This window comes from Furipterus horrens, unplaced genomic scaffold (genome assembly GCF_987537825.1).
Source record: "Furipterus horrens unplaced genomic scaffold, mFurHor1.1.pri manual_scaffold_3, whole genome shotgun sequence".
Taxonomy (NCBI): Eukaryota; Metazoa; Chordata; class Mammalia; order Chiroptera; family Furipteridae; genus Furipterus; species Furipterus horrens.
In genome coordinates this window covers 6,282,380-6,300,694 of record NW_028327173.1, presented here as the reverse complement: position 1 = coordinate 6,300,694, position 18,315 = coordinate 6,282,380, and the positions used below count along the sequence as shown (strand labels likewise).

Below are 18,315 nucleotides of genomic sequence, written 5' to 3'. Positions count from 1 at the left end.
GATCTCCAGGGAAGAGAGGTGGGGGAGGTCTTTGCAGGGTGGAGCTCAAAGAGGCCAGGAGGACATCTGAGGAGGCTGTATCCTCTCCCTCACAGTGTGCTTAGGTCTAGCTCCCCAGGTTCAAGGTCAATGGGGAAGAATGGTGCCTGGAAGCTCACAGTGGGAGGAGGAAAGTCTCTGGTAGCCAATCCCCAAGGTGGGGGTGGGGGTGACGACTAGCTCAGCAGGAGATGCGTCCCCAACCCTAGTCCACTGGCCACATGAGGAGGTTCTGGGGTGATTGTCTGAAAGTGCAGAAGCTCACATCTTGACCTGAGTATTGAGTCAAGAGGTCTGAATGAGACTGGTGTCCCTATTTGAAACCCGCTCTCCAAGCATTCCTGAAGCTTTGGGAATTTCTTGCCCATAGCTGCACTAAGGCAGTCTCTCTGGTCTTAGGCCCAGGACAAGTCTGGATTAGGGGCAGCTGTTCTGGGGTGCAGGATGATAGAGGGGGCAGGGCTGCTGGCCCCAGCCCAGCCATCCCGTGTTAGTCACCACAGCCAGGAAGAGCTCTGGAGAACAAGAGAATGTGTGGGGGGGTAAAGTTCCTAGCACAAAGAACTGAGCTTTTGGTTCTTGGTTCTGCTAAGAGAATGTCCCCTCCTCCAGGAAGCCTTCTCAGCCTCAGGTTGAGTTGAATTCCTGACTGAGCTCCTGCAAAAGCAAGGAGACTGTGCCTCTCTCTCCCTCCCCTGTGACAGGGCTAGGGCTGAGTCAGGCCCCTTTCTAGTTCCAGAGCCTAGGTGTGGCCCCAGGGTGAGCACATATAATGATAAGAGTACCTGACAGGGGCTAGGGACCTGGCATGGGCACTGAGCCCCTGACATGTCCCTCGGCCTGCCCCAGGGAGCACCTACAGCCTCTATTGACAGAGGCTGGGCTCAAGCACTCCAAGGACATCTCTCTGGCCCCCTGTGACTCTCAACCAATCACAGATGGGAGTTGGTAGACAAATACCCCAGCTCTACCTCCCGCCCCCTGCCCCCACACCTTGGGACTGTCCTGAAGTGGGCTCTAGCCTCTGCAGGATGCATGAGCCCTGGTTGCCCAAAGCAGAAACCTTCACCTGTTACCTCCCCAACCCCTGTGGTTCTGTTTAGGGACCTGTCTCAAAGGACACATATCCAGGTCCTTGGTTTGCTTTGGGGAAAATCAGCTTGCTAAGAGGAATTATCCTGGAAGCCCTGGGTTGCCTACAAAGCCCTGTCTGTCTCTCAGCTTCCCTGGCCCATGCAACCTAGTAGCACAAGCACAGCTCTGTTCCCCGTTTGCAGGTGAAGAAATCGAGGCTCAGAGAGGTTCAGACTTTTTAGTGGAGGTAACAGAGCCAAGCAAATGTCTGCTGGGGCTGGAACCTGGGCCTCACTTGAAGGAGCAAGACTCCAGGGTGAGTGTTGCTAATAAGTTATCAGGTATCATTGCCCTGAACTATTATTTTCTTAAGACCAACATTATTGAGAGACCATACAGTTCCCATGTGTGCTGTCACCAGTCTGGCCTCCAGGGCACTTGAGTTTGCCATCCTTTTTTGGTGACCCAGACCTAGTGCTGCCCTAATGGGTGGGTGGGGGGGGGGCTTGTGGTCCCAGCTCAGGGTTCAAGTCTGACCTCCTGGGTATGCAGTCCTGGACACAAGAGGACCAGCTGGATGGAAGGATGGAGTTCGTCTTCCCCACTCCAGGCCTCTTGGCTCATCCTAGCCGCAGGCTCTGCAGAGGGTAAGGCTGAGTTCACATCTGACCTGTGTGGTCTTGGGCTGTGACTGCACCTCTCTGAGCCTCAGTTTCCTGTCCGGAACATGGGTCTCACAGTCCTGGTTTGCAGGGTGTTCCTGGGACTAGAGATCCCAACCCATGCCAGTCACTCAGCAGGTACTCAACAGATGGGCTAGAGACGCTTCCCAGAGGCCCAGGTCCTGGCCTCTGAGACGGTCGCCCCATCCATTCTGGCTTATTAAGATGGAGCAGTGGGTTAGGTGACAGCAGGAATGACTGGAGGAGGGGGGGCGGTTTGTCAATATCATCTATTCTAGGTGAGGAGAAGCAGCGAGGCCCAGCTCCCCAGGGGCCTGCTAAAGTAGCCGCTCCTGCACAGCCGAGACCTCTGCTTCCCATCCATTCCCTGCTTGTTAAGAGGAGGCGCCTCGGTGGGCCTGGGGAGCAGGTGGTCATGGTGGTGGGCCCCAGAGACTGCAGCCATCCTGCGGACACTTCAGGCCTGGTGGCGGCTTTCTCTGCATTATCAACCTCCGCCTGTGTCCTCTGCCACCTGGTGTCTCCAGGCTGAGGGCAGCCAAGAAGGCCCCTCCGTCCCAGAAAGGACCCTTACTCTAAAATGACAGGTAGCGAGCTAAGTGTCGCTGGTTCGATCTTCCAGTCAGGGCACATCAGAGAAGGAAAACTCTGACTCCAAAAAACCTCCGCTGCCTTGCGGCATACCTCTTCAGGGGAAAGGCTAGGGGAGTAAACCCCGACAGAAAATCCGGAGCCGGAGTCCCTAAGGCGGTTTGACGTTGTAGTCAACACCGGCAGCTCCTGCGGCGCACCTGAAGCCAAGCTGTATTGACTCCGTCTTTCCCTTGGACCCTTCAGCTGCGAAGAGAGGGGGTGTCTGCTGCATGGGCAACAGCAGACCCTCCATATCACCCTGCCCAGGCTCTGTAGCTTCAGCTTCACTGGAGAGGACACTCCAGCGTCATCACAAGATGTCGATTTAACACGGGAGGAGACAGATACCGTGTCACTCCCGAGTCGGACTGCACAGCCATTCTCGGCGGTGCAGATAGACTCTTAAGAAGCTACACCATCGTCTCTCGAGACGGACGGCTGCCGACGACGACGACTTTCCCTTAAAAAAAAAAAAAAAAAAGTGTCTCAATGTCCCACAAAAACTTGGAAACATTGTGAAATTGTTTGTACTAATTTTTTGATAGCATTAACTTAATCAGATAATTATATATTTAGAAATTTACCATGAGCTGTAGAGACAAAAACGTCACCAAATAAGTGGCACACTAATTTTTTATAAACGAAATCAATCCTGTTCTCTGCTCTCTCCCGTCTTCCAGAGGGTCCCTCCCGGAGTCCACGCTCCTGGCCCAGCCCACGTCCTGGTGCAGAAGCCCTGGGGTAAGACGGAGCGGGATGGGGCAGCCTGTGCCATCTCCCCAAACTGGGTCCTCAGTTTTGGGGTGGGTGGAGGCCACTCCCCAGACTTGGCGGGAGGGAGGGTGACCTGGGGAGGGCAAGGGCTGGGCGGCTGGGTGCGGAGGAAGGACGGGGCCGGGAAGTTCCCTCCCCGGGACACCTGCCTCGTCCACCTGGGCCGAGCCGGGTCCAGGCGCGGCGGGGCCCGGTCCCCGCGGAGCGCGCGGCCGCCGGTAGGGGGCGCCTTGGTCATGCATTATTCATCGCCGCGCCGCCCGCCCTCGCCGCCGCCGCCTCCCTCGCTTTCCCCGCGCGGGCTGCGGGCTGCGCCCTGCGCCGCGGAGCGGGAGCGAGAAGCCTTCACAATATTGTGGCAGCTCCGCGAGTGATGGCTCAGGGGAGGCGGGGGTGCGCAGCCTTGGCAGCAGGCAGCGGGCGCTGCGGCTGGGAGGGGTCGGGGGTGGGGGGGCGATGCTGGGTCCCCGGGGCCCCAAAGGGGGCTCAGGCAGGGAGGGGGGCGTAGTCTCTTAACATCCATCTGTCCATCCCTCCGTCCTTCCGCCTGTCCAGCCATCCATCCTTCCTTCCATCGATCAGCCAACACCTAGGGAACACGTGCCCGGTGCTAACTGTAGGGGAGACCATGGTGAACAAGGCACGCACGGTCCCGTCCTTCTAAAACTTAATCTCCAAGTGGGGGGAAGACAGATAAACAGCATGTAAATGCATAATTAAGATAATTCCAGATAGTGACAAGTGCTCTGCTTACAAGAGAACACGCAGGCATGACAGGGAGTGTGTGTTGGGGGCCGTTTAGGCGGCCAGGACGGCTTTGGGGACAAGGTAACCTTTGTGCAGAGACTTGGAGAACGGCAATCAGGAGCCTGACCTTGACTAGTCCCTGAGTCTCTGGGGCATTGTAAAGGTCAACTCCCCCAACGTGCACCCCAAGAAGCCAGGAGGAGAGTGAGGTCCTCATGTGGGCTGAAGGGGTCCCCACCCAGCCTTCCGCTGGGCTGCAGGTAGGACCCGAGGCCAAGGCAGGGGGTTAGGCAGCCAGCCAGGCCTGGAGTGGGGGCACGGGTGCTGAGGCGAGCAGCTTCCAGGTGCCCCCTGCCCACCCCTACACGGGCCCTGGGCTGGGGAGCTTGGGGTCCAGAGTCTCAGCTTCTCAGCCCTCCTCGGGGGGTCTTCCATCCCCCTCCCTCTGGTGGCTTCTGAGGTCTTTGCTCTGGGCGGGCAGGGGGCACAGAGGGCGTGGGCTCCGGTCATCACCAGCATCGGATTCCCTTTCACTTGTGCAAAGACTCGTTGACGCCTGAGTACATCAATATCCTTAATGACAGTGAGAGGAGCTGGGACTCCAGACAGCCCGTGGCCCCCCTCCGCCTCCCCTCACCCTCTCTCCTCACTCACTCTTCTTCTTTTCCTCCCTTCTTCCTCATCTCCTCTCTCCAGCTTTGTCCTCGCTCATGCTTCTCCTTTCCTCTTTCCTCTTCCGCTGTCTTCTTCCTTCCCCTCTGTTTTCTCTCCCCTCCTCGCCCTCCCCTCCTCTCCTCTTTTCCTTCTCTCCCAGGACCCCACAGCTCTTGTGCACTTCACCCCAAAGCTTGAGGGGATACAGCTGGGCCAGGCCCTCTGTCTTTCTGTCCATCCCCAGCTGGGCCCCGATGCTGTCCCAGGAGGCCGCAAGCACTGGAGGCAGGGCCCTCGCAGTGGGGCCCAGAGAGGGCGGCTGAACCTGCAGCCACCACCCAGAGGCACACACTCCCGAGCTTTGAGCTCTTGTTTTTTGCCCAAAGGCACACACGCGTTTGCCTCTCACGGTCCCACGCCATGCGGGGAGATTAAAAAGCCAAGTTTGGGTGTGGGGTGCCATGGGAGAAGGGAGAGTTTTGGGGAGGATTTTCTGTTTTGTATTTTTTATGGCCATATATAATTTCGCATTTCTCCCCTCAGCCCCTGCCTCCTTGGCTCCCAGATGTGTCCCACATTGAAGAATTATCTCTCCTCCCTAGAGTGAAATAAATGCAATCAATATGAGTATTGCTCTCAGGGCCTTGAAATATTACATTAATGTTCCATGTGGTGACATTTTAGCTGGAATTTTCAAATACATTATGATGGTTCAAATTAATATTTATCAGATCAGCTTTTATATTTTGCAAAAGAGAGAGAGAGAGAGAGAGGGAGAGAGGGAGAAAGGGAAAAGGAAAGACAGAGAGAGCATTATTAAAATACAAAATGCAGATCAAGTCTAAAATCGATGGTCCATTTTCCCAGCACTTTCCAAGGACTGTCTTTTGCTTTCTGGGTTTGTTTTTGAATTTATTGGTGTTTCAGGCAAATCTATTGGGTTCCCTGGGCCCCCTGGTCGGCCTCCCCTCCTCTCTCCCTCTCATAGGATACAGGCCCTTCCTCTTCTGTCTTCTCTCTTTATTATCCTGAAATGTAAATTACGACATTAGCCTGGTCCTTATTTTTTTTTAAACTCTCTGATGATTAAATCTGCTACACGACATCCTTGTCCTTTCTATAAATTAAATCATCTTGGCTTTGCACCTCCAGCTCAGGGCAGTGTGGAGGCATCAGGCAGCTGCTGCTGACGGCTAGGGTCCTGGTCCCCCTCTGGAGCGGACACTGGGGGCTTTTGAGGGGGCAAGGAGGCCGCCTCCCTGCCTCCAGTTTTTCTGTAAATAAGAAGCGCGGATTGGAGGGAGGAGGTGGTAGCAATCATACGTTCCACTTTATTTCAGTCACTTCCAAACTGATTACTCTGTGAAGTGGAAAATCCAGGCAGATTAATGGTTTAATTCTCTTTCTCTTTCCTTTTGCATTTTCCCCTCTTCTTTTTGCATCATTTTTTCCCTTTTCAGAATCGTATACATAAAAAGCCTCAGCCGCTTTGGCAAGGTGCAGGCGGAGCTAAGCACATCATAGACAGAGAGATGGAGGCATTCCCCACCCCACCCCAGCTCTGCCCGGGAGCCTCAGGGGTTAACGACGCCCACCCAGCCCTTAACTTTTCCTCTTTGATGGTTTTCCATTTTCCCCCTCCTCAAGTTCTGTGTGAGAGTTTGAGCTGGAGCGAGCGGTTATTGTCGTGTGCACAAAGCTACCCACACACGCCTGCACACAACATGCTGACACCCCCACCCCCATCGCAGGTCGCACGCGTGCACACACAAACACTCTGAGGATCTGCATAAAGGGACCTGCCTTCCTGATTTCTCTCCGCTGCTGATCCGGCCAAAAGAACGACAGGAAACTTAAAAAAGAAAAGGAGGAGGGATCGATTATTCGACCTGTACTTGAACCCGACTGAAAGAGATAAAGCAGAATTTTCAATAGGTCCCCTGCCCTTTTCACCAGGAGGGAAAGAGGAGAAGAAAAACAAGAGATATTTATATGACAGCAGCTGCTGAAAATAGCATTTCAGAGCCATAAAAAAAAGGCAAAAAGAAATCCAATGGTAGAAAAGGCAAGGAACTCCTCGTCTGCTCCCCAAAAGGCAGAGCGGGCGGCGAGTGTCTCGGCTGGAAATGCATGCATGCCTGCTATAGATCTGTTTGAAATTATACTTGTCATTGAGGGGGAATTTATGCTTCTATTGATCTGCAAAAGGAAAATATTAAATGGTTTGGTTTTGATCTTTCGGTGACCCCAAGGTCAAGGGTAGTAGCGGATTAGTATTCATAGAATTCATCACGGAATTGCAGCCTGCATCCACTTTATGCAAACTTGCTCAACCCACGCCTGGTGAAGCAGGCAGCAAATGGCCAATGACAAGGGAGAAGCCAACAGCGCCCCTTCCTACAAGCTGGGGTCGCCCCCTTCCCACTCCTGGGGGAGAAAAAGGAAGGGATAGCCCAGCAGTGAGTGAATGGACGGATGCAGAAACCCTGGGACTCTCACGGGTTTGCAAAGAAAGCGGGGTTCACAGACTGGGGCAAGGACACAAGATCAGATTACTGGGAATGGAGATTAAGTGCGGGGCTGAGGGACCCAGGAACACTGAGTGGGGGGGCCCACGCGAGAAGGGAGGGCCATCACAACAGGAGCAGGACATCGCCAGAAGGACAACGACCAGACATACATGCACACGTGTGTGTACACACACTCTGCCAGTGGAAACCTGGGTCTTTCCCGAAGGGAGGAACACAGAGTACTGGCCGGCAGGCTGGGAGGGACACTCCTCTCCATGGCTGACATTGTTTCTGGTTCCATCCTGAGGAGTCTCCCTCAGTGCGAGCACCGGGTGCCCAGCCGGGAGGGAAAGATCAGGCGCACGTGCCTGCCTGGCCCACCCAGGCTCTCCTGCTCCCCGCTCTGTCAGTGGCCATGAAACCTGTATCCAAACATGTGGGCATAGGGGACACGCGTGCAGCCCCTGGGGACAGGCTGCAAACACCCCTCCCTATGTCGCGTTCAGCACACAAGTGCCTTCTTAGCAGAGTCTGTCCCCAGCGGTGGGAACATTTGGTCAGTAACAGTCACTTGCCAATGAACTAAAAATAGCCCACCAAGCATATCCCTGCAATGGCAGGAATTCTGGCTGCTGGCGCAACGGGGGCCAGTGGGGAGCGCAGATCCCGACTCCCGGTGAAGGGGCAACGGAGCGGACCTCCCAGGGCGATGCAGCAACGCTCAGTGTCTTTACCGGAGTGCTGACTGCTCCGCATTTACCTGCATTATTATCTCATTTAACACCTACAACCCGGCAAGACTGGGGTCGTTACTATCCCATTGTATAGATGAGGAAACTGAGGCTCTCAGAGGTGAAGTCACCTGTGCGCAAGGCCTAGGTGCTGTCCTGACGTCAAAGTCCACTCCCTTAACCGCGGTGCTCTATTGGCTGTGGCGGTTCGGGCAAATTCCAACGTTGGTCCACAGTTAGGGGTTGGGACACGGACAGGGCCTTGGACGCCTTAGGGGGCCTGGGGACTGTGGAGAAGGGGAGACAGAGTGGCCCCAGCCTGGCCTCCTGGTCCCCATGAAGGAGGACAGCATTCTGCCTATTAATCATGGTTCATTTATATTAGCTTGACTCGATCTACTGTATATTTGAAATGGATTTAATTTTAGATCACGCACTATGGAAGGGGGCCAGTTTGGTGTAAGGAGCATTATGAATATTTTCCATAAGCTGGATATACATTATCCGGGGACAGATATATGAGCAGAGGCCCTGGGCTCCTGGCTGGGGGAAGGGGCTGCTCTCTCCTTCCTCCCACTGCTTCAGTCCTCTGCAGTGGGGGTCACAGGGGCTTCAGAGAGAGTCCTCTCTGTCCCCTGTCCCGTGGGAGGGGGTGGGGTGTCTTAGCCCCATCTTTCCCCTGCCCATGAGCTCATCCCTCTGACCTTGACGCCTGCTGCTTTTCTCTGGCTCCGGCAGGGGCGTAAGCCTCGTGTGCGCCGGGAGGGAGGGAGGGAGCCTGGCGGAGCACAGGACCCCAGAGCTGAGGGGGGCATGGGGCCCAGCCTGAGGTACAGGGGAAGGGGTGGGAATGGAAGGCAAAAGGCCTCAGGACGTCCACCCTCAGGCCTAAGCTCTGATGGAGGAGAAAACGGGGCTTCGGGCAGGTCAGCGGGTGGTGGCACCTTCCTGCTCAGCCACGCATGGGAACAAGTCAGATCTGACCTTCTCCAGAGCACCCTTGATCCTGGGTTGAGGCACCCCTTTCCTGGGCTTGCCCTTTCCAAGGGCATCAGAGCTCGAAGCCCCCTCTGGGGAGAACTCAAGCTCGCGGTGGGAGGGAACAAGCCCATGAACCCACTGCTGGGCGCCAGAGGTGGGCCACAGCCTCTTGTCCTGCAGTTTGGTGCGCATGGCGCGGGGTGTCCCGCTTACCCCTGGCTCCCTCCCTTTGCCCCACCTGGGCAGGTGGAATGAGGAAACCTGCATCTTCATGGGGACTTCTGTCTTCCTCATACCCCCTCCACGCCCAGGCCTCCTACACCCGTTAGCTCAGCTCCAGCCTTCACACGTGGGAGCCAGGCACCCTACAGTGTTGTACAGATTGAGGAAACTGAGGCTGGGGAAGGCGACATTCATATCTGAACCTGAACTTTTCCTCTCCCTCTGCCCTCGTTCCTGCCCCCATCTCACTTCCCCATCTAGGGTCCCCAAGCCACACGTGCCCCAAGTGTCACCACCACCCCTCCTCTCCCCATTTCCATCACCCGCCGCCCCAGCCAGCCCTCCACAGTATTCCCCCAAGGCCGCACACTTCTCTCCATCCCTCACCCCTCTAGTCCAAGTTGCCACCATCTCTCCTGGAGCACCGCATGGGCCTCCTGGAGGGTCCCCCACGCCCCTGCCAACTCCAGTCTATTGTCTGCACTGTGGCTGGGGAGACCTGGTTTACACGCCACGTGGTTATGTTGCGCACACGTGCCCCCCTACACACACACACATACACTCCTGGCATCAAACCCCAAACCCAGATACCAGCCAGGAAATCTCATCAGGGAAGGGCCCCCAGGGTCACCGCCTTCTCCAGCTCTGTTTCCTGCCTCCCTGGCCTTTCAGGTTCTTCACCTGCCACGTGTCATTGTCCCTCCCCCATGGGAGCCCGCTTCACCTGGCTGGCATCTCCTGCACACTCAAGCTCTCCTTCCACTCCCCAGCGAGACCCCTGATCACACCCCCTCCCCCATCCAGTCTAAATCAAGCCCCTCTTCTGCCTTCGGCAAACCCTACAGACATCAGGGGGTATTCGGGGTGTGACTATCCACACGCAGCAGGCAAGACTCTGGGCCCATGCCGGGGGCAGGTACCAGCTCAGCTCATCTTCACCGCCATCCACCCATCCATCAGTTCCTCCATTGACACGGAGCATAATACTGCCGTCACCCGCCCCAGCCCGGGCTGGCAGCCTTTCAGAAGTGGCACACCACGCTTCCCTTGTTCACTCTTAATTTAGGGTTTTGTGAATTGTAATAACCCCCCTTTCCCCCAAATCACCGGGGATGGGACCTCCGTGTCAGTCCAGGGCCAGGAGCGCTGAAAGGTAATTGCATTGCTCGTATGCGAATAGTTGTCTGGAGAAGACAATGGCAACCTGGTAACTGGGATGGGGCCTCTCCCCCCGGTGTGCCTGCTGGGTAGGGGGGCCAAGGCTGAGCTGGGGGCTGGGAGCCACCTGGGAGCATTTGGGGGACTGTGGGCTCCGTAGGCCACAGTAGAGGAGATGATGAGAAAGCTGGGGGCCCAGTCTTGAGGGTGTGACTAGGGAGAGATGTCCTGGAAAGGGGTGGGGGTGGGGGAGAAGGAGGAACCCTCTTCTTCCTCCAACTTCACCTGCTCCTTCAGGGTACAGGCTGCTTGGCTCTTTCCTGGGACCAGGGACGGCTCCCAGGGAGGCAGAGAGTCTGGGAGAACACACATGGGGGAGGCAGGGAATCTCACCAATCCTCCTTCTGCCTCCCACAAGCTGTGTGACAGTACACCAGCCACTTAACCTCTCTGAGCCTCAGTTTTCTCAAATTTAAAAGTCTTATTTTACTAGTGTTGACGTCTAGGTTGTTCTAGATATTAAAATAAATGACATATACAGGTAAACTGTAGGATGCTCAGTCTAGGTAGGTCTTTAACCAGTTAACTTATTTCTGAAGATTTTTTTAAACTATTATTAATCTGTCCTAGGTGTGCTCATAGTCTGCGATGAGGGACAGTGTGGGACTTCTGGCTTCCGACCTGGAGGGGCGGTGCTTCCAGCATGAAGGGAAGGATCTCAAAGCTCTGGTGGCACCCCTCAGAGAGGCCTTTTGCCACCTCCCCTCCAAGAAGGCTCCCTGTTAGTCTCCATGGCAGCGCGCTCTTGCCTCCTTCAGGGACCTTATCTCAGCTGGTAACTAAATATTTGTTTTCTGGCTTGTTTGTCCCCCTCCAGACTGGGTTTCTCAGGGCACCTGGAACAGTGCCTGGCACATAATAGGTGTTCAACGAATATTTATGGAGTGATCTAATGCGGCTCATGCAGAAAAGTGGGAACCAAAGGGTATGTGGATGGTGGGGGATTCAGGTGGGATGGGGGGCGGTCTCCTGGACCTTCTGTCCTGAGCCTTAGGAGCAGGCCCTGTCCTGCCCAGGGTTTGGTCCTCCTTCTGTCACTGGAATGGATCTTCCCAACTCCCTGTGGATTCGGGAGCTGGTAAGAAAGGCTGATGGAGAAGCAGGTGCCCTCTAAGCTTGGGGTGGGGTGAAGGGTCCTTCCCAGGCTGGCTGTCCCCCAGTGTCCCCTTCCAGGTTCTTCCCTCTTGGCCTGCCCCAGGCCATGCAAGATGTCTGGGGTCCCTCATGCCCTGGCAGCCTCGTCCTCCTGGCCCCTAGGGTTGAAGCTTCCCTAGGACAGCTCAGCTGGCCCTCTGCAGGATCTAAACAGAGCCCCAACGTCTCTTCCCCTGGAGGCCGCAGCCCTGAACGGAGAGTCAGGGCCAGCCTTTTCAGGGGCTTTGGCAGGATGCTGGGCACTCCTAGGGAGCCACGAGATGGCAATGAGGAAACGCTGGCAGTGCCCCTCCCATAGCCACGGTCCCACTGTCCTGGTCTGCTGGGGGCAGCCTTACCCAGACCTCAAACCCAGGGCCGGCAGCCCACTTCTAGCTCACGCCAAGAGGTGTCCGAGCCAGACCAGCCTGTGCCCGGGGCAGGGGACGTGTGTGGGTCCTCCATGGGCCATGGGGACCCCAGCAACTCCTGAGAGCTGCCCGCTGTCCCCCATGGGGACCCCAGTGAGGGCCAGGCTGAATCGCTGCTCCTCTCAAATTCCGAGCGGCGAGGCAGAGGGAGAAAATAGCTCGGACAACGGGTGCCACTGGCGGTTGGGCTGTCCAGTTTACGGAGGCTGTGGGCCGGGTGGGAGAGGGTTCTGTGACGAAGGGAGAGCCAGAGGGTTGGGGAGAGCCAGAGAGCCGGACAGAGACAAAGACAAGGCGGAGGGAGAGGAGGAGGGACAAAGAGACACAGAAGGAGACATTTATCTAGAGAAAGGGAGGGAGGGAGGAGGAGAGAGATTACAAGTCACTCAGAGACACAGACACACGGTCGAGGGTCCTCGGGCGACGTGCCAGCGTGCAGAGAGACAACGAGGGCGCTGGGCCCAGCGTGTCACTGCGTGTTGGGTCTAGCACTGTCTGGACACACTTCTCAGCCCCGTGTGGCCACTTGCTGAATTCAACGGAAAATTGGGAGGGGAGGGGGGCCGGTGTTTTGGGTCCAGGAGAATGCGTGTCCGCCCTGTGTCTGTGATCACATGTGCCCTGTGTGTAAGCTTGTGACGGTGCCCGGGAGGGCAGGGCTCAGTTTCCCCTCAGCTGTCCTCACGCCCCCTCAGCCAGGACTTGGTGTGCAGATGGCCCCGGCTGGTGGGCTGCAGGGCCGGGGTGGGTGGGCAGCCTGCACCACGCGCTCACACAGGGAGTTGGGGGGAGGCCAGGGAGCTGTCAGCAGCCAAAGGGCCGGGCAGGCAGTGCAAGTGAGCCGTAAAAGGGCCACTTCTCCCCGTCGCTGTTCACTTGACACTCTCTAACCCAGAAGCCACCTGTTCAGTCATCAGTCACCCAAGGAAAACACAGCTTTCCTGAAACCAGGAATTGAACAGACAGTCCGTGGGGCTGGGGTGGGCGGTGAGCCTGGAGGAGAAGCCTGCCCTCTGCCACTTCCAGGGGTCTGCCGGGCCCACCCCTGGGCAGGACATGGATATGTTAGAAGCTTGCATCTGGCCTCCGAGAGCCATAAAGCCCCCAAACTCCCAAATACTCCCAATTTGGCACCAACGTGGCATATCTTGGGGACTCAGGGAGGGCGGGGACCCAGAAGTGCCCACCTTGGGGTCGTGAAAGAACAGCCCTTTCTAGGGTGGCAGAGCAAGTGCTGTGCCCTGGAGGAGCTGCCATGTGGGCCATGTCTCCCCCAGTGGGGCCAGGGCAAGGGTGTGTGTGGGGTGAGGTGGCACCAGAGCCAGGCTGGGCCTTGGGGGGCGGGCAGGGTGGCTGGGGCAGGGGAGGGACGTGGCTTGGAGGCAGGCTTGGGGCTGTGCCCAGCGGTGGCGCCCTGGCCAGAGGAGGCCCTGCAGTGCCCCGCCATGCCCCGCCTCGGGGAGCTTGTTAATTTCATCCTTTAGCCCGTTTATGGTGTTCCCAGTTGCTGTTGCTTTTATAAACAAGCATTTTGGTGACCTTCCCCTCCGGACATCAGCTCCGCAAGAATCCCGAGCCCTGAACATTTATAAATAAGCCTTCTCTCAAGTTCCACAACAGGTGTGACCTCCCCCCCGCCCCCCTCCTCTGTCCTGTCCGAAAACTGAACAGTTTCAACAAGCAAAGGGAAGCCGCCCAGGCTGTCTTAAAGGGGTCGAGTGGAGGCCATGGTGCACGTGGCTGCAAGGGGGCTGGCCCTCCTCCTCCTCCTCCACCTCCCCCAGCCTGAGGGTCCCAGAGGAGACGACCAGGCTGGTGGGCAGTTGAATCCCTGAGCCCACTTCCCCAAACACCCGGGCCCAGAGGCCATGGTCAGAGAGGGCTCGGCAGCTGATAAGAGTACCTGAGTCAGGCTTCCCCACTCTGGGGAGGTTTTACCAATGCCCCCAATCTCCTCCACAGTCTGCTCCCCATTTTCTCACCCCACCTGAGATGTATAGAACAGTTCCCCCTCTTCTTCCCTGCCAAGAGCTCTCTGATTCATGATTTGCAACATTTTATACGTTTATGTAACAAGCATTCATTGATTCAACAAATATTTCTTGAGCTCCTGCTCGGAGCCGGGCTGTGTGCCCAGGACGTAAAGCCGAAGGACTCAGCCCTGCCCCCGAGGAGCTCACCATCTAGTGGGGCAGGCAGAAAAGCAGCAAGGCCAGTGAATGGGATGCCCAGGCCCCTGATCTCTGTGAGCACAGCAGGTCCTGGAAGCAAAGAGAGGCCTCTCAACCTAAACTTGAGGGTGAACCGATTTCCGGAGGGGCTGGTTCTTAAGTGACTATCGTGTAGGTTTGAAGGGGAAAAAGTTTCCGAGCAAAGGGACCAGACAGGCAGGGCACAGAGGCAACCCAGAACGTAGCCCATGGAGGAGCCCGAAGAGCCTGGTCTGGCTGGAGCTCAGGAGCTTCAGCAGGAGCAGCAGGGAAGTAGGACTCTTAGAACCTACCATCCATTTACTTGTCCCCCACAGCAGGTCCTAGGTTTAGAAACCCCCGCAAGCAGCGATCCGGCCTGTGACAATTGGTCCCCAGGGGGAACAATGGGCTTTAAAAGGTTCCGTTTTTGGTAACATAAGATGACAAGATGGTGGTAGTAATGTAGTCTGACGGCTGAGGAAGATGAGGAAGAAGGGGAGGGTGATGATGATGATGAAATGAAGATGCTGTGATAGACGGTGATGTGGCTGTTGTTGAGGATAATAATGGTGGTGATGGTAAATGATCATGGTCATGAACTGTGGTAACGGTGATCATAATGGTGGTTGTGGTGGTGGTGGTGATGGTCATGGTTAGGATGATGGTGATGGCGGTGATGGCAGTGGTGGTAGTGGTGGTGATCATGGTGTTGATCATGGTGGTGGTGGTGATGATGGCAGTGGTACTGATAGTGCTGGTGATTGTGGTGGTCATGGTAGTGGTGGGTAGTGCCTGTGGTAAGGCTAGAGATGGTGGTAATGGTAATGGTGGTGATCACAGTAATCAAGCGTGGTGATCCTGAAGGTGACTGTCACGGTGACAGCTGAATCATACCAAAAGGAGTATTTCCTGCAGTGTAGCTCCAGGCAGGAAGGTAGTAGATCCTAACTGTGCCTGTAAGGAGCCATCAAGATCACAGTTTGGTTTATAATGTCAGGTGACTGCTAGGTTAAGGATGGAAACAGAGCAGGAAACAATGGCCTTGAACCATGGGGGACTAAGCCCTGGACAAAGGCGGCACTTAATGGCACAGAGCTCAGATCCAAGTCTGCCAACAGGGGGATTGGGTGAGCATTTTCTTTTGCCCAGTACCTGGCATACCTCCAGGGTGGGCTTGGTGATTAGAGGACCTCTGCAGGGCCTCGACTCTCTGGGTGGATACAGCATGAGCAATGTGAGTCCCGAGACCAGCCAAGGGACAGAGAAGGCCTGGGGGTCTGACGGAGGAAACTGGGGACCCCAGAACCCTGTCTATTAAGGGCCTACACGATTCCTCCTCACATGTGTCCTGTGATTTACCCTTCAAAACAAAGTTTCCCCTCCCTTCTCTCTTGTAACGTCCACAGCAGCCCTTTGAGTTGGACAGTTATTCATTGTATAGATGAGGGGAGTGCTTTGCCCGGGACCCCCTTCTCCTCTTCATACCTTTAGTAACTCTGCTTGTCCTCTGGCCAGCACAGCGGGTCACCTCCTCCAGAAGCTTCTCTGACCTCAGATGGGTCCCCTGAGGTGGCCGTGTCATGGTGCGGCAGCCTGGCCATCTCTCTCCCTGCACAACTGGACAGACTGTGAGCCTGCCGGAGGCAGTGGCCTGCTTCTTACCTGCAGCCCCGGCTGCCCAGCACAGGGTCTGGCTCAGAGGGTGCAAAGAAAATGCTGGATTTATTGACCTCAGTCCTAGGTTGACTCAAGGCCCCTCTATGGTCCCCTCAGCTCTCCAGAGCTGGCACCCACTCCGACCTCACATGGGCACAGTCTGGGCCTCAGGAGAGGGGACAGAACGTGGGTGGGCCCGGCTCAGCTGCCAGCCTAGGGCCTGCGAGGGAGAATTTGGGGCTGGGAATGTGACAGCCGTGCAGCTCTTGTGGGCTGAGCCCCTTTTAATGCTCAGACTGTCTGTCTTGAGGGGCTGGCTAATGGCTGACTGGGCACCATGACTTGTTCCTTTCCCTAGGGGCTGGGGGCTGCCCAGGGGCCTGCCTTGGAAGAGTCAGCCAAGCTCTGGGGGCCTTGGGCTGGAGTTTGGCCAGCAGACCCAGGAAGCAGGTGAGGGCGGGCTCCCTGGACCCTGTGGGTACCACTAGGCCACTGGCCGTGAGCCCTTGGGTGAGCTGCCCCACCTCTCCAGGTCCTGGATGAGCAGACTAGAGTCCTCCCTGCTTCCTACCCCAGAACTCTTTGTCAGTGAGGAGGGATTTACACTGTTGCCTATATACCCTTTGAAAGGAAGTCTATGAAAATGCTAGTTCGTAATATCACTGTTATCAGTAACGACAGTAGAATTGGGCCCCCTCACCTTTGCACTGTGCTGTAGATTCACCGAGAGCAAAGCCCTTTCACGCACTCTGTCACAGTGGAGCCTCCGAGCAATCACGACGGTGGGCAAGGCAATGATGATAGGAAGAATGATGGTGGCCCAGGCCGCGGCCCTGCTATGGGCCAGCCTGTGCTGAGCGCTTTGTCCTGGCACGTGGGGTCCTCTGAGGCTCACACCCCTTTCCCTTGGCAGGCCACCCATTTAGTGGCTCTGAGGAGGTCATCCCCGCCACCTCCCAGCCTCGGCTCACTGCGTGAGAATGGGTGGAGGTCCGCCTTCCGCTTATCCTAATATGGAAAATGAGGCGCAGAGAGGAGTATGTGTGGCAGGGGACAAGGGCTTGAGTTTGAGCTCTGCTGAGCCTCCAAGTCCCTATGAGCCCCTCAGCGAGCCCCTCCCTTGATGAGGCCTTATTCCCCCCATGTGTGGATGGGAGAAGGTGGGGTGCTGGATGCACCAGGATGAATGGACCAACGCGAGCACGGCCTTTGTTGGGGTGACAGTCTGCGGGAAGACCAGAAGCAATGAGGACAGGGGAACAGGTAGTGATAAGCCCTGTGAGGGATACAGGACAAGGAGCAGTAACAGGAAACGAGGGCTTCTGTGGGGGTGGGGCCAGGGGAGGACTCTCTGGGAGGTGACATTAGACTGAAGGACATGAGCAGAGGAAGGGCCCCACCTGCAGGCAGCACCAGCCTCCGATTCTGACCATCTGGGGTCACATAGCCTGGAAGTGACAATGGTAGGACTTGAACCTGGGTCTCCTGGCTTCTGTCCCCTTCCACAGGGGAGCTGGCTGGGCACTGGGGCAGGCAGGTCAGCGTGCTGCGTAAGACTGAGGCTTGGTTTGGAATCCCAGCTTCACCGAGCGCTAGTTTTTTCTTCCCTGAGCCGCGGCCTGGACACCCTCCAGGCAGTCAGCTGGGGCAGCAGTGGGTCCTGCCTCGTCTGTTCTCCTTCTCTCGGGGATCACTGTCCAGTCAAAAGCTGTGACCTGCCTAGGGTTCCCAGAGAGGCAGGGACGCAGCCAGAACTGGAACTCGGGGCTCGGGACTCCTGGCACAGCGCCCCCGGCGAGGCCGACTTCCCTACAGCGAATGGCCGAGACTCCCTGTGTGTTGGGCCCAGTTGTGGAGAGTCCAGGGCCTCCTGGGACAGAGGTGAGGAGCCAGGACAGGAAGCCCAAGCCTCTGGCTTCACAGACCCAACCTGGGGGCTGCTCTAGGGCAGAGCTCTGCCTCTTGCTGAGAAAATGGTGGCCTGTAAGGGAGCATTGGGACAATCCGGGCATGCTCCATATGTCATCCTATATAAATGCCATTGGCACCTGGTGAGATGCTGTCCATGTCATCGATGAGGAAACCAAGGCTCAGAGAATTGGAGAAGCTGTCCCAGGTTCCGCAGCAAGAAAGGGATGGACTGAGCTGGAATTCAAACCCAGCTCTGCCAGATGTCACCTGCCTAGGGATTCATTTGATCAGTCAGGTAACATACACACAGACACACACACGTGGCTGTTTTGTTTTGTTTTGTTTTAAACTAAGCACCTTCTCTGTGCCAGGCAAGGACACAGGCAGTCTCTGCCCTTGAGAAGCTCAGTCTGGTCAGGGCAGCAGACGTTAGATCAGCGGCAAACAAACCTCTCGCTTGTTGTAAATACCAGGTAGCCCGTTTCCAGCTTTTCTTTATGTTCTGACACAAGCCACCTTCTCAGTGAGACTTAACCTGGACATCGTGTCTAAGGTTTCACCTGTCCTCCACCCATTTTACTTTGTTGTTCCTTTCCCTCCTTGGCACTTACTATTACCTAAAATACCATTTGCTTAACTTATTTACCTTGAGTTTTTTCCAGCTCTCCCCCTAGACCAGTGGTCGGCAAACCGCGGTCCTTCCAACCTGGCCTGCCACCTGCTCA

General features: G+C 56.3%; 1 long non-coding RNA gene across 1 annotated transcript; it reads left to right on the top strand.

Annotated features, from left to right (window-relative positions):
- The first annotated feature begins 1,697 nt into the window (after window positions 1–1,697).
- Window positions 1,698–6,695, top strand: LOC150014171 (uncharacterized). The gene is made up of 3 exons (XR_016509907.1): window positions 1,698–1,760; window positions 3,110–3,170; window positions 6,356–6,695. It is a non-coding gene; the product is annotated as an uncharacterized LOC150014171 (long non-coding RNA).
- Window positions 6,696–18,315: the final 11,620 nt, after the last annotated feature.